General features: G+C 50.5%; 1 long non-coding RNA gene across 1 annotated transcript; it reads left to right on the plus strand.

Moving 5' to 3' along the window:
* The first annotated feature begins 4,201 nt into the window (after positions 1 to 4,201).
* On the plus strand, positions 4,202 to 10,334 carry LOC129059258 (uncharacterized). Its single transcript, XR_008525036.1, has 3 exons — positions 4,202 to 4,340; positions 5,377 to 5,593; positions 9,857 to 10,334. It is a non-coding gene; the product is annotated as an uncharacterized LOC129059258 (long non-coding RNA).
* Positions 10,335 to 12,099: the final 1,765 nt, after the last annotated feature.

A 12,099-nucleotide genomic window follows, 5' to 3' on the forward strand; every position in this document is an offset into this window, starting at 1 on the left:
GCACCCTCCACTCCTTACTGATGGGCTGAGGGCTGCTTCCCGATGGGTCATCACGAATAATTCCACAGCCATCATGGTGGATATTTAGCTTTTAGCCCGGCCTCAGCCATTCTTCCCCAGGTGTGCTATCTACCCAGACTCCCACTAAGTCCTAGGATGACTGTGGATGGGAAATATACAAAGAACCCAAGGAAATCCCATCCCCTGAAAGTTACAGAGACAGAGGTGACTTTTTCAGGTGTGCACTCTGAGGACCTTAGCAAATAGTAGGCATTCGTGGGAAAGGGCCAGGGGATCCGCTGGGCATAAAATGGCCAGCACTTTAAGTAGCTTCTGTTTGCCCCAGTGTGGTTCCAGAGCCACTCAGGGAAACTTCTCACTCATTAGGCATCACTCCACATACCTGGAGCCTGCTGTGAGATCCAGGGACCCTGGAGTTGGCATCCCACAGCCCCACAAGGTGGACAGGGCAAGTGATATCTGGTGCTGTGGTTTGAATGATGATGTCCCCCCAGAATTCATGTGTTGAAACGTAATCACCAGTGTGATAGTGTTAAGATGTGGGGCCTTTAGAAAGATGATTAAGTACTGAGGGCAGAGCCCTCATTAAGCTCCTTACAGAAGAGGCGTCACCCAGCCTCTCTCGCCCTTCCGCCTTCCACAATGCGGACATGAGAGCACAGTGCCATCTCCAGAGCAGACAGCAGCCCTCCCCATTCAACAAGGCCAGCACCTCAGTGTCTCACTCTGGGACCCACCCAGACAGAGCACAGCCACCATCTGGATCGTTGCTGGTCCCTGTGGCAGAGGGAAGGAAAGCATGGTGAATTGCTCCCTGGCTCTTAAAGATTCACCTGCTACATCCACTTCTACTTCCCTAGCCAAAGCAAGTCATGTGATCACCCCCACCTTCCGGGACTGGGCAAGTTCAAGCCTACTCTGTGCCCAAGAGAACTGGAAAGATCTGGTGGGTAACACTGCCAGGCCACCCATCCAGCCCCACTTACCCACCCTGCACCTGGCCCTGTATTGGTACTGGGCAGAGACATGAAGCCCAGACTGCCTTCTGGAACTGTGCTGTCCAATGCGGTAGCCAGCTGTGCCTGCTGAGCGCTTGAAATGTGGCTAGTGCAAATTTAAATGTGCTCTAAACATAAAAGCACACACCCAATTTCAAAGACTTGGCACAACAAAAAGAATGTAAAATATCTCATTTATGTCTTTTCATTTTGATTACATATTGAGATGACATTTGGGATCTATTGGATCAAGTAAAAGATGTTACTAAACTTGACTATATCTGTTTCTTTTTTTTTTTTTTTTTTTTTGAGACGGAGTTTCACTCTTGTGCAATGGCGTGGGGTGCAATGGCATGATCTCAGCTCACCACAACCTCCGCTACCTGGGTTCAAGCAATTCTCCTGCCTCAGCCACCCGAGTAGCTGGGACTGCAGGCGCCGGCCACCACGCCCAGCTAATCTTTGTATTTTTAGTAAAGACGGGGTTTCACCACATTGGCCAGACTGGTCTCAAACTCTTGACCTCAGGTGATCCACCCACCTCAGCCTCCCAAAGTGCTGGGATTACAGGCATGAGCCATCATGGCTGGCCCATTCCTTTTTTTGATGTGGCTACTAGAAAATTTTAAAATTGAATTTGGGGCTGACGTTAGATTTCTATTAGACAGCGCTGCTCCAACACCTCTCATCCCGGCCAATAGTGAGACACAGCTTGCAAATGAAAGCAAGTGGATCCAGCCATGAGTCCAGCAGTCACTGGGGGAGGGGGTGGGGTCCTCTCAGACTCAGCATCTGCCCAGCCACAACTTTGACTCCTTGACAAAAACCTCATGAGCCCTCCCTGAAGATGGAGCCACTGCCTCCACCCTGGGCTGGGACCTCATTTTCTGCGCTCCCTGGGGGCCCCCTTGCTGTGTGACACAGGCAAGCTGTGGGGTATGGCAAGGAGCATCTCTGCCACAGTCTGATGCCCAAGGAGCTGCAGCCAAGAAGGTGCAATCACCTGCGGAGAAGCGTTAATAAATATTTACCGAGCCCTTTGACAGTGCCAAGAGAGAGTACAAATCAGTCCCAGCAGGCGCCGAAACGAGTCTCCTGAGGGCTGGCAGCCAGAGGCGCCACCACACAGGGCCGGAAGCCCACTGACCTCCGGCTGCTTGTACCTACCCTGAGTGGCCCAGACAGCCCCGTTTACAGAAGTCGTGAAAGAGGATAATCTCTCACTATTGATTTTGTGCCTCTCCCCATGACCGCCGCCCTGGATAACTCACAACGTATAGATTTTTCTATAAACCCCAAATTAATATCTGCAGCAGGTGGGAATATACTGCTGCCTGATGTAGTGAAGCCTCCTGGCCCCACTGGGCTGAGGATTGGAGGACACACAGCCTGTGACTGTCCCTCCCATGCCTGGGTCCACAGGCTGACCTCTGCTTTTAGCAGTCAGCAGGCTGGGGGTGTGGAGGCTGGCCTGCTGGGCTACGCATCCACCTCCCACCCCCCAGCTGGGATTCTTGGGTTCTCTGCGTTTGAATGAGGCTGTGCATACAGGAGTTGTGAATACAGGTCACCCCAGGACCCTCCATTCATTAAGGAGAGACTCCCTGCGATGGCAAGGAAAGAGCAGGGACTTTGCATTTACTGAACTTCAGTTTACTCCCAGCTCCACCCCCAGCCTGCAGTGTGGCTTCAGAAAGTTACTTCATAAACTCTCTGTGCCTGTTTCCCTATCAGTAAAATGGGGATAATATCATATTAACATGACAAGGCTGATGTCAGGATCATTTACTCGTACAGCAAATGCAAAACAAGATCATTTCACTTGGGTAAGAGCTACCAAAGAAATAAGCAAGGTGACTTTGGTAGGCCCCTTGAGGTAGGGTAGTCAGAGAGGGTGTCCCTAAAGAGGTGACATTTGGGCATAGAGCTGAAGGGTGGGAAGGCACCAGCCACACCAAGAGCTGGGGAGAGGGAACAGCAAGTGCAAAAGCCCAGAGGAGGGTAAACATAAAGGAAATTTGATTATGGAAATGTACACAGCATTTTCCCCTGCAGGGAGCAGAAGCCCAGGGGTGTGAAGTTCCCACTTTTGCTCTGAGGGGAGGGACCCCTGCTAGGTGGCGAGTAGGAGAGGGGGACGACAGAAGAGGGAGGGAGAGTCCAGTCTTACAGATCTCCAGCCCCCATCTTCTGGGTCCAGTCACAGACCTGCTGGGAGCCCTGTCTCCTGAGCAGGGAGACAGAGAAGCAAGGCGCAGCCCTGGGGATGGAGAGAGAGAGCTCAAGCCAAGTAAACGTTTGCTGTAAATGCTTCTAATCCTATTGTCTTTAATAAAACTGCTAATTGGGTTTGGAAGTCTCCTCAGGGCCTGGCTGAGCCAGTGGGTTTCTTAGCTCCTTTCCAATCGTTCCCCACCCAAGGTACCTCCTCTGCTTCCATGAATTAATTCAACCTGACATTTCAGGGTATACAGAGGGAGAAGACTGTGTTATGCGTATCTATCTATCATTCATTCACTCACATTTATATTTAGTGAGCATCTACTATGAACTAGATGTTGCCCGGGTTGCTGGGGATACAGCAGCAAACCAAAGAGACAAAACTCCCTGCCCTCGGGGAACTTCCGTGCTAGAGGGAGGAGCTAGGCCAAGAGTATATAAACGGGGCATGGTAAGTGCCTAGGGGGAAAACAACCAGGGCAGCAGGACGGGAAATAGAGAGGAGGGTTGTAATTTTGGATCAGGTGGCTGGGAAAGGCTTCATAGAGTTGGGGACATGTGGTGAAGAGCAGCATCCGCCGAAGGAGCCAAATGTGTAGACATCTGGGGAAGGGCCTTCCAGGTAGAGGGGACAGCCAGTGCAAAGGCCCTGACCTAAGAGTGAGCATGGCATGTTTGGGGAACAGCAAAGAGGCCATTGTGGCTGCAGCAGAGTGAGTCAGGAGAGAGAACTGAAAATGAAGCCAGAGAGGTGATGGACCTCACAAAAGCCCCTCTACCATACCACAAGGTACGTACCATCAGCCCCCTTTCACAGATGAGGCATAAGAGGGTTGGGGAAAAGAAGTGCTTAGCCCACGCTCAGGTTGCAGTATGCCTCAGGGTCCAGGTTTAAGCACTTAATGAGCACATGTTCTCTATGACATCACCGGATGTCATCAACAGGGAGGGACAAGAGCACAGATGCCTCCCTCACCATCCAGTGGCACCAAATATCAGCCAGGTGATATTGTTCTAGTATCATCCCACTTAATAGAGGCAGAAAATGGTGAAGTCAGTTGTCTGAGGCTATGCTGCTAGAGAGCTGGGCTTCAAACACAGGTCTGACTCCAGTGCCCACACTCACACCAGGCTCCCACACTGGTCGATCCCTGCATTTGGACAAGACAGGCACTGAGCCCAGGAAGAGGGGGCTAGTAGGAGCAGAGCAAGGCACAGATCCCAGCCTCCTGGGATGTGGCCTGGGATTCCATCCCTCCATCCATCCATATTTCTGTTCATCTGTTTATGTATTCACCAATCCATTCATCCATCTATACTTTTGTCCGTCCATCTATCCATCCATTCATCTATATTTTTATCCATTCATCTATATTTTTGTCCGTCCATCTATCCATTCATTCATCTATATATTTGTCCATCCATCTATCCATCCATTCATCTATATTTTTGTCCATCCGTCCATTCATCCAGCCAGTCAGCCTCCTATCCACCAACATGTTTGTCTGGCTGTGTACTGGGAACCTGTTCATGGGCCAGAAGCAAAAGTCTTCCCTGCAGCTCATGGGGCTGGCAATGGGGCTGACCCTTTGGCTCACCTCCCTGCCACACTCCACACTCCAGAGCCCACCAGGTAGCCTCACCCACCAGTTGCCCATTGGAACAACACATCCTGGGACTTCTTGTCATTTCCTATCCAAGATTCCATTATAAGGTGTGATTGCTGAAGTAATAGACAGATAACGGATCAGTCCGAGCCCCGCCTGGCACACCGGGCAGCTGCCAGGTTTTTCCCATTAGCCACAGGGCTTGACGGACAGTAATGGATTTCATACTGATGCTGGAGCCTGCGGTGGATAATTCCGTGATAATAGTTAATCACCCACTGACGGGAGGTAATGGGTAATCACCAGGAAGAAAGCAAACCCATCAGGGAGCCCTGGCCTCCACCCAGCCTGGCCCTACCTTTGTTGTGCCAACTGCCACTTTCCAACTCGAGGGCCAACTCCCATCTATGCCCTGAAGGATGGCAGAGCTGCCGGTCCACTGCGCATGTACGTGTCCAGGCCAAGCCTGGCTGGGGTGCCCAAGGACTGTTTGCAAAGACTCTCACAAGAGATTCTTTTTTCTCTTTCAGCAAGCCCCAGTCACCTTCCTTCCCACTGAGACTTGCAGCAAACTTGAGAGAAGAAAAAGTGGAGTTTCAAGGACAAAGCAACCCAATATATCCTCTAGTCCAGTCCTCCTAGGCACAGCCCCAGGCTCCAGGCCAGGATATCAGAGGGAGACTTTGGCCACAGTGTATGTGCCCCGGCCATGTTCTCCGCATCCTAGAAACCACTCATTGGAGCCAGGTTGGCGATGACCCCTTGCCACCACCTTCCATTGCCTTGCAGGGGTCCCCTGCCCCCATCCTCACCTTTATAAACACTTGAGTATGCCATCTGTCCCTCACCAGGACTTCCCCCAATAGACACTGTCTCTTCCAAATCTGCAGGAAAAAAATAAAATAAAATGAGTGGATACAATTTTCTCCGATTTCAGGATTTTCCCCTTTTTAATTTTGTTTTAAACATTCAGGTCCTCCTTGTCTCTCACTACTCAGAGAGAATAAAACAAATGAATAAGCACCAAATGATGATTAGTGAGAATCTTACATCAAGCTCTTCTTGCTCAGTTCTGCCTCGGTTTTCCTTGAACTTGTGTCCTTGAGCACGACTGGGATTTCCCAGTTTTTTAGAGGGTGTACATCTCATTAAATTGAACATTTCTAAGTCGCTTCAACTAAAAATTCCTCAATTATAACCCCAGTTTCCTTTGCAGAATTTGTATCATTGGAATCTTAGCAATTTCTGTGGGTTCCCAAGACCCTCCCCACAAAGAACCAGGTCTGGGATCTCAGATCTGGGCATGGGGGGCTGAAGTGCTGTAGTCACTGGCTGTAGACAAGAGGCTCCCTTCTAAAGACCAAAGGAGGGTCCAGGAAGAGCTGCCTATGTTCAGGGGATGTGAGGAGCCTGGGTCCAGGGGATGGGTGCTCACAGGCAGGTGCGGCTGCAGTGGCCTTGAAGGGTGGATAGAAAGGAAGCTTCTTTGTTGAGGGCACCACCAGGGCTTATTAAACATGGATTATGTGCCAAACACCTTTCCAAGTCCTCTACAAACAGTGCCTGATTTAATCCCGACACCATTCCAGGAAGGGAGTTATAATGATCAATATCACCCCTTTTTCACAAATGAGGAAACCGAGGCACAGTGATGTTAGCTAACTGCTCTCAGTCATACAGCTAGTCAGCAGAGGAGCCAGGACTCAAAGCCAGGCAGTCTGGGTCCAGAGCCTGTGTCCTAACCATGACACTGTACTGCTTCTCCCAACCATCCGTGGCCGCTTGAGGCCCATCTGGGCCATTCACAGCCCTGACCAGACTGTGGGCCTGGCTTCCTCTAACAATAGAGTTTTTCAGGGAGTGCTGGCTGGAGCTGCCTTGTTCAGCTTCCAAGGGCTGACTGTGCACTTCCCCACCCAATTCTGTGTTCAGTGATGTCAGGTAAGTAGCTTCAAATCGGCCATGGTGAGCAGGCATGTTTACTTAGATGAGCAAATGCCACAAAGCAGGGCTTTTCCCCCTCTGGAGAGCCGGCTGTTACCTGTTTGCCAGCACAGCACCAGTTCCTGGGGCTGGGGAGATGACAGATTCTGTGCAGGTCAGTGAACACACAAAGGAAGGAGTGGGTAAATCTGTTGGCCCCAAGCTCAGCCAGGACTGTCTTTATTCATCACGGAGGTAACACTTGAGCCAAAACTTCATTCAGTTATACACTCATTCACTCACTCACTCACTCATTCAACGTGTTTCTTTAGCACCAAGGTGGGCACTAAAAAGACAGAGGTAGATGCAAGGGGAGCCTTAGACATGGGAACAGGCAGCCATGCTGCCTGCTCCGTGGGCTGTGGTGGGTAAGGACAGGGAGGTGCTCCCCCTGCGAGGTGCCCAGGAAGGCAAGGTGTCTGGGGCAGCATTCCAGGCAGAGAGGGGTTTGATCTCCACGCTGCAGACAATGCAGTCTCTTTCCATGTAAATCTGACCATGCAGCCCTGCCTGGAGCCTGGAAGGGCTTCCCATTGTTCTTGGGTTCAAAGACTGAGATGGACTGGATGCTGAGGGAGCCCAGGCTCCTGCCTCCGCTTCCTCTTAGCCTCACCCCATTCCCCATTCCCAAACACAAAAGCCTTCTCCTGGGTGTGCAGGGGCACCAGCCTTCCTCACCTCAGGGCAAGTGCCCAGTGTTCCCTCTGCTTGGAATGTCATGTGTGCACACATGCACATGTACACATACACACGTGCGTGCACACACACACACACTCTCAGCTCATTCCCCCTCACCTGGCTGACTCCCTATCACCCTTCAAATCTCAGCTCAAATACCATTTCCTCTGGAGTCTCCTCTAACCCTTCTATGTCCCCCGCTACTGCCAGCCACACTGAGCCCCGACATTTCCCAACACTGTGCAGTTCCCTACGAACACATTTCAGAGTCTGGGACTGAACTTCCTTTTGTGTGATTATTTGTCCAATATCTGTCACCCATTCCTAAATCAAAAGCTCCAGAGGGCAGAGCCTTTGTCTCTTTTGTGCCTAGAACAGTGCCCAGCCAACAGAAAGTGCTCCATAATTATTAGACAGATGAATGAATGAATGCAGTGGCACACACAGGCACAGGTAAAAGCATGAGGTGTGTGAAGGAACTTCAGGTGGCTCCCTGAAGCTGGAGCCCACAGCACAGTGGGGAGAAGCAGAGGGGAGGCTGTGGAAGGAGGGGCTCAGATCTATCCTTCCTGGGGGACAGGCAGAGTGAATCCTCACACCTGCTCCTGTTCTTTAACTCTTGAGGGCCCAGCACAGTAGGGAGGAGGATTGGGACAGACAGACAGACAAGGGCTAGCCCAACTGCCTTGGAGAGGCCAGTAGCTGAGCTGGAAGAAGGCCACCACCCCCTCTCCCAACCCGTCCCCACCCCTGCCGGGCTGAGCACCAAGACTAATTAAACTGGATTTGCTCAGCCAGGCCCTGGAGGGGACAGCTCCGAGCATTCCAGATGGGCTCTATTTGTCAATTTGAAAACTAATCTCTGACTATTTAAACAGAAGCTTATCTGGGTCCAGACCAGGATTAGCATTTGGCACCTTGGCTGAAGAGGGCGGGTGGCACTCCCCAGGTGTTAGGAAAGGATTTGAGGGTGAATTTCTTTCTAGAAAGAAGAAGAGCTCAGAGCTTCTGCTCCCAGCCCACCAGCCCCAAAGGCAACCCCTGGGACTGACCAGTAACTTGCTCAGCAGGGGCCTCTCCCCCAGCCTTCCTTATGTCCGGGGTACACCCCTGTCCTGGAGCCACCAGAAGCTGGAAAAAGCAAGAAAAGTTTCTTCCCTGGACCTTCTGGAAAGGACACAGCCCTGCAGACACCTTAATGTTGGAGCTGTCCCTTCCGGAACTATGAGAGAATAGATTTCTTTTTCTTAAGCCAGCAGTTTGGAGTAATTTGTGACACCAGCTGTAGGAAATGAACTCAAGCCCTCTACTAGTCCTGACCTCAGAACCAGCTAGAGGACAACCAGGTGAGAGTGACGTCCCAGAAGCAAGCAGAGATGTCTGGGGCTCAGGCCTTGGGCTTCTCTCTCCACCCTCTCTCCCTAGATGAGCTCATCGAGGACAAAGCAGTGCTAGATGCCTTCTGTAAACTGAGGATGCACGAATGTGGGTCTCCAGCCATAACCCTGTCTTCCAACATGAAATTCACACATACAACTGCCTGCTAGGCATTCCATTGGCCTGAGAGGCACCCCAAATTTTATACAACCTAAATGAAACTCAGCTTCCCTTGAAACCCATCTCCTCTCCCGCCTCGGCATCTCACTAAGCGGCACCCAGCAGCTCAGGCCAAAGCCATTGCCTGCTTTCTCTCATGCCCCATATCCAGGCAAATCCCACTGGTTTGACCTTGAAACTATATCCAAAAACCAACCCCTTCCCCATTATGACTGCTCCTGTGCCAGCCCTAGCAACCGTCATCTGCCTGGACGGCTGGCGTGGCTTCCGGCTTCCACATACCTCCACCCGCTGTCCACCACCCACGGCAGCCAGAGGGAGCCTGCTAAAGCGTGACTCAGACTGCGCCACCCCCTTCTTAAAAAGTCTTCAGTGCTGCAATGAACATACGCATGCACGTATCCTTATAATAGAATGATTTCTATTCCTTTGGGTATATACCCAGTAATGGGATTGCTGGGTCAAATGGTATTTCTGCCTCTGGGTCTTTGAGGAATCGCCACACTGCCTTCCACAATGGTTGAACGAATTTACACTCTTACCCAATGTAATAGCGTTCTTATTCTCTGCAGCCTTTCTCTGCCAGTACCTGTTGTTTCTTGACTTTTTAATAATCTCCATTCTGACTGGCGTGAGATGGTATCTCATTGTGGGTGTGATTTGCATTTCTCTAATGATCAGTGATGTTGAGTTTTTTTCATATGTTTGTTGGTCACATGTATGTCTTCTTTTGAGAAGTGTCTGTTCATGTCCTTTGCACACTTTTTAATGGGGTTGTTTGTTTTCTTGTAGATTTGTTCAAGGTCCTTGTAGACTCACAATAGCAACGACATGGGATCACCCCAAATGCCCATCGATGATAGATTGGATAAAGAAAATGTGGTACATATACGCCAAGGAATACTATGGAGTCATTAAAAGGATCAAGATCATGTCCTTTGAACTGAAAGGTGTTATCCTCAGCAAACTAACACAGGAACAGAAAACCAAACAGTGCATGTTCTCACTTATAAGTGGGAGCTGAGTGATGAGGCCACATGGACACTTGGCAGGGAACGACACACACTGGGGCCTGTTGCATGGTGGAGAGAGAGAGCATCAGGAAGAATAGCTAATGGATGGTGGGCTTTAATACCTAGGTGATGGGATGATCTGTGCAGCAAACCACCACATGTTCACCTATGTAACAAACCTGCACATCCTGCACATGCACCCCTGAACTTAAAATATAAGTTGAAGAAAAAAAAAAGCCCTCAGTGGCTTCTCAAAATCCTGTATCGTTCCCTGTCCTCACTGGGACCTGAAAAGCCAGGGCTCCTGACCTGTAGCTCTGCCTGCACCCAGGCCCTCCGCTCCTCCCCTCACTCACAGCCCCCACCCAGCCTGGTGGCTCACCCCATCCCCTCTCCTGTTCCCTCTGCCTAGAATGCCACATCCCTCTCCCAAAGTGTTCTTTCCACTCATTCAAGTTCTTTCTCAGATGTAGACTCCTCAGAGAGCCGTTTTCCAACAATGCGATTGGAAACTCTTTATCCCTTTCCCCAGCGTCAGTTCCCCCACCTCTCTGTTTCGGTTTCCTGTGTGTCTGTTTCTGTCTATGTCTGCGTGTGTCTGGTCTGTGTCTGTGTGTATTTGTATTTGGGTGTCTATATCTGTGAGTGTGTGTGTGTATGTGTGTGTATGAGTGTCTGTGTTTGTGTCTGTGTAGGAGTGTGGGTGTGTGTGTGTTTGCGTGTCTCTGTGTGTCTGTGTTTGGGTGTCTATATCTGTCTGTGTGTGTATGAGTGTCTATGTTTGTCTGTATCTGTGTGTCTGGGAGTGTGTGTGTGTGTGTGTGTGTGTCTGGGTGTCCACATCTGTGTGTGTGTATGAGTGTTTGTGTTTGTGTCTGTGTGTCTGGGAGTGTCTGTGTATGTGTGTGTGTGTCTGTGTTTGGGTGTCTGTGTGTGTGTGTATATAAGTGTGTTTGGGTGGCTCTGTGTGTTGTGTATAAGTGCCTGTGTTTGTGTGTCTGGAAGTGTCTGTGTGTGTGTGTGTGTCTGTATCTGTGTGTCTGTGTGTGTTTGTGTTTGTATCTGTGTGTCTGTGTGTGTTTGTGTTTGGGTGTCTATGTCTGTGTATGTGCATCTATGTGTGTCTATATGAGTGTGTGTCTGAGAGTGTCTGTGTGTGTGTCTGCGTATGTGTGTGCTCTACCCACCTGCCTCCACCGCCCAGGGATAATATAACTTCATATTGGTCTTGTTCACCGCTGGTCTCTAGAAAAGTATGTGGCACATATTAGGAGCTCGATAAATATTTGTTCAATGATTGAAGGTAGATAAGAAAGGATGTCCCTAGGCTGGGCGCAGTGGCTCACGCCTGTAATCCCAGCACTTTGGGAGGCCGAGGTGGGCAAATCACGAGGTCGGGAGTTCGAGACCAGCCTGGCCAATATAGTGAAACCCTATCTGTAATAGTAATACAAAAAATTAGCCAGGCATGGTGGCAGGTGCCTGTAATCCTAGTTACTCAAGAGGCTGAGGCAGGAGAATTGCTTGAACCCGGGAGGCAGAGGTTGCAGTGAGCTGAGATCGTGCCATTGCACTACAGCCTGGGTGACAGTGCAAGACTCCGTCTCAAAAAAAAAAAAAAAAACTGAGAAGTGACATTTAAGCTGTGGCCTGGAAGATGAGGAGAGGATGGCAAGGCAGAGTGGGAGGGTGGAAGAGGAGTTTTCACACAGGTGGAACAGCATGTGCAAAGGCCCTGGTGCCAAAACTGCCAGGCACAGTTCAGAAAAGAGCAGGCCAGGGTGGCTGGAATCCAGTGAGCTGAGCAGGACAACATGGTGTCACCCCACTTAACTAGGCCTCAGTCTTGCAGCCCTTCAGCCTCCTGTGCTGGCCAGAGGTGGTACTGAGGCTGCCCCATCTGCCCTCACTCATGAGGCCCTACTGACCCTTGGGCCTGCAGTCTCTGTTTACTACTAAGACCAGGGCCCAGGGTTTGCCTGGTGGGTCTCAGCCACTCCTTAACCTGGGTCAGGTCCAACT

Source organism: Pongo abelii, chromosome 1 (assembly GCF_028885655.2).
Source record: "Pongo abelii isolate AG06213 chromosome 1, NHGRI_mPonAbe1-v2.0_pri, whole genome shotgun sequence".
NCBI classification, from domain to species: domain Eukaryota; kingdom Metazoa; phylum Chordata; class Mammalia; order Primates; family Hominidae; genus Pongo; species Pongo abelii.